This window comes from Bufo gargarizans, chromosome 7, assembly GCF_014858855.1.
Source record: "Bufo gargarizans isolate SCDJY-AF-19 chromosome 7, ASM1485885v1, whole genome shotgun sequence".
NCBI classification, from domain to species: Eukaryota; Metazoa; Chordata; class Amphibia; order Anura; family Bufonidae; genus Bufo; species Bufo gargarizans.
In genome coordinates this window covers 145574623-145578784 of record NC_058086.1, presented here as the reverse complement: position 1 = coordinate 145578784, position 4162 = coordinate 145574623, and positions in this window count along the sequence as shown.

The window sequence follows — 4162 nt, the reverse complement described above, 5'->3', positions numbered from 1 at the left end:
TATAACACTGCAACCTCCGCAGCAGATAGTCTATGTACAAAATATGTGTTGAAAAGATATCACAAAATGGCAGTATGCATAAGAATTTGGTTTAACTGTTCAAGCTTGTCATTCAACATAAAATGGTCACTTTAAGTTATTTAAGCACTTTATGATCTCTCTGAGAAGTATATCTGAGATTTAACAATTCTACTGGCTAAACTGGGTTTGCAGTTTACAGTAACTATTTGCAGATTGGTTGAGAATGATCTGGTATGGTTGTATGCAATTTGGATTGCAATATGGAATTTGAATTGTGAACTTTGTAGTTTGCAATTGTAGCTTGCAATTTGTAGCTTGCAAATTAAATTTGTGGTTTGCAATTGTATGCTTGCAATTTGTATTAGCAATTTGTATCTGCATGCTTGCAATTTGGTGAAACTTTTTTGGCCTCTCTGCTTCCATAAAAACACAGCTCTCAGTGGAGTGAATGTCTCTTCAGCTCCTGTCTCTGGTGAATAATGATTCTAGCAGCTCCTGCTAGGGGAATTCCCAGACAGGCTGTATGTGAGGCTGGCTGTGATTGGTGAAAACTCTTGCTGTGTTAGAAGCTGGCTGCGATTGGTCTAGACTTCTGCCCAGCAACAACAAATTAACACTATGCTTTCTGTTGTCTCTCACTGAGCTTACCTTACATTACAAAATGAATCTTAAAGGCATATTATCTTTTTCTGCCTCAAAATATAACAGTTATATGACATCCAAAACATGATGCCACAGTTAATAACTCTGCTTTTGTCTTTAACACATAAACATAGGAACTGTATTAAGGTTCAGTGATGGCCAGTTCGCAGTGTTCGCCGAAGAACACATGCGATCTGCCATCTTCACTCCCAAGTCCGGCGATGCAGAGGTAAGTCCTTACCTGTGCCTGCGCCGCAAGCCGCTCTGAAACACAAGCGGTCACCGGGAGCAGGCAGTTCTGAGAACAGCCCGATGAAGGCTGTTCTCTGAACTGCCTGCTCCCGGTGACCGCATGTGTTTCAGAGCGGCTCGCGGTGCAAGCACAGGTAAGGACTTACCTCTGCATCGCCGGACTTGGGAGTGAAGATGGCAGATCGCATGTGTTCGTCGGCGAACACTGCGAACTGGCCATCACTGTTAAGGTTATTAGCAGGTCTTGCTCTATACACATATAAGCTATACTAGCAACCTAGGACAGGTCCTAGCTGGCCAGCTACACTTATGATTGCACTTGTCTTGATGGGCTGTTGACGGTTATATCATACGTACCTTCATTTAACTTTGTGAAAAAACTGAATGATTTAAAAAGAGCAAAACAAAACAAACATCGCGCCTAACTCTTACATCCAAAGAGTTTACACATAAAAAGAATGCAAAAAATTATTTAAATGTTTGCATAGCTCATGTATACATCAACAAGAGTTTGTGCTCTCACAGAAACTCAAGTTAATGCAATATTTTAGGCATCATCAATGTATTAAAAATATGTACTGTCCACTGTAAACAGCCGCTATGTTATTAAAAACGACATTTTCGCTCTATACCATGTATAAAAAATAATACATACACACACAACCACCTTCATGCAGCTTTGCAAACATTGATTACAAGTAGGGATGACTGAAGTGAGCTTCAGACCCTAGATCTGAAGTCGTTTCACTCAAAACTTTATTTTAATGCTATACGGAGATTCGTATCTGTACAGCATTACAATGTATGGGCTCTGGCAAGGCGAAATTAATTATTACTGAAGTCTCGCGGGACTACGGTGAATAACTTTAGGATTTGATTTTTCAACTTTAAAACCATTTTAAAACTTGGTTCCGAAGTCGGCTTCGGTACCGAGGTACCAGTCGGTACTGAAGCCGACTTCGGATACCTGTTTTATTGGTTTTCCAATTTAATATTTAAATGCTGAAGTCATTCAGCAAAGTACCACGAGACTTTGGTAATAATTCATTACACCTCGTCGGAGGCCATACATTTTAATGCTGTAAGGAGACGGATCTCTGTGCAGCATTAAAACAAAGTTTTGAGCGAAGCACCTTTGGATCAAGAAAACGAAGCTCACTTCGCTCATCCCTAATTACAAGCAAAAATTGCAAAAAAATGAAATTTGTAACTAAAATGCAGACTCTAGCATAGTCCATATGCAAATAAAATATAATCTGCCAATAACTGTAGGATATGAGCTCATATATACAACCCGTCTGCCTTCACTGCTGTATGTGTTAAAGAAATTAACTTTTGCATGCAAATACTGAGGTTAATATGAGTATATCATTTTCCATCCACACACACGTACAAACTGTAACCCTAATTAAAGCGGTTGTCCAGCCTTGGAGCTATCCAGGCGGCTGGTGTGATGTAGCATTCAAGCCACTGTGATCGCTAAGTGTGGAGATTGGCTGCAGCGGTCACAGTGCTATATCTGAGGTCTGAGTGTTGCATCCATAATATCAGCACAAAAAGCCTCTACATTACATCTATCTAAAAATAAAAACAAGGTGCATTGCTTCAACTGGATAGTGCTGTCAATGGAATCACACTGCAGGTAAGTTCTCAAGATTTATTGGGAGGATGCGTTTCTGGAGCGGAACGCTCCTTAATTAGGTCCGCTCAAGCATAGAACATTAGAAACAATGTGCGACAGACCTCATGCAGTGGGAAGTGACTGCACCAATAAATGAAGCCACATAAAAGAAAACATCTAAAACATGTCTTGAAATATCAGATTTAGTGCACAACTTATATAGAAAACATTTTCATTCAAATACTTAGGAAATATATTGCGGAAATCAGAATAAAAGTGAAAGTAAACAAGTTAAAAGGCTTTTCCAAGACTTTTATACTGATGACCTCTCCTCTGGACAGGTCATCAGTATGTGATCAGAGGGAGGCTGACACCCGGGACACCCGCAAATCAGCTGTTTGAGAAGGCGCCGGTGTACGGCCTTCTCGCAACTTACTAAGCACAGCGCCTTACATTGTATAGCGGCCATGTTTGGTATCGCGCTCAGCCCCATTCACTTCTATGGGGCTGAGCTGCGTCTAGGCCATGTGACTGTTAAAGTCGTCACTGGCCTAAGAAAAGTTGTGAGATGGCTGTGGCGCTACTGCCAGCACTGCTGCATTTTCAAACAGCTGATCAGTGGGGGTCCCAGCAGTAGAACCCTCACAATCTGATAGTTATCCCCTATCATGTGGATAGGGGATAGCTTTTATCTACTGGAATACCCCTTTAAAGGGAACCTGTCACCCAAAAATCGCCTATTAAGCTGTTTACAGTACCTTATAGTGCTGTATACTCGGTTCTTGATGCACTTTTTGTTCGTTTTCCCGCATGTCTGCTCATTCAGAAATCGTAGTTATATTCAGCTGCTGCCCCGTGCTGCAAGTCAGGCTTGAAGTCACGGGGGCAGCGGCCTCGGCGTCTTACATGGCCCTCTCCCCGCCCCCTGCCTCTGTTACTGACAGCCGAACTCCGAATCCGGGACCGCGCTCAACGGCCGCATGCGCAGTAAAGGGCGGCAGGAGCGCGGTCCCGGCTGCCGCGCGTACTACGCGCCGTCTTACTTTCGCCGCACTGCGCATGCGCCCGACATCCTGTATCAAACGCGCCCGCGCCCGGCATCTGGGCGCGGGCGCGTTTGATACAGGATGTCGGGCGCATGCGCAGTGCGGCGAAAGTAAGACGGCGCGTAGTACGCGCGGCAGCCGGGACCGCGCTCCTGCCGCCCTTTACTGCGCATGCGGCCGTTGAGCGCGGTCCCGGATTCGGAGTTCGGCTGTCAGTAACAGAGGCAGGGGGCGGGGAGAGGGCCATGTAAGACGCCGAGGCCGCTGCCCCCGTGACTTCAAGCCTGACTTGCAGCACGGGGCAGCAGCTGAATATAACTACGATTTCTGAATGAGCAGACATGCGGGAAAACGAACAAAAAGTGCATCAAGAACCGAGTATACAGCACTATAAGGTACTGTAAACAGCTTAATAGGCGATTTTTGGGTGACAGGTTCCCTTTAATGGAATGTCATTGCGGACATTGTGAAAACTCCTTGTTGGGTCGTAACGTGAGACGTGAGGAGATATATACAACTGTAATAATATATATAACCACAATTTCCCATATTTTTTATTTTTTTCCTCTGTAACATCCAA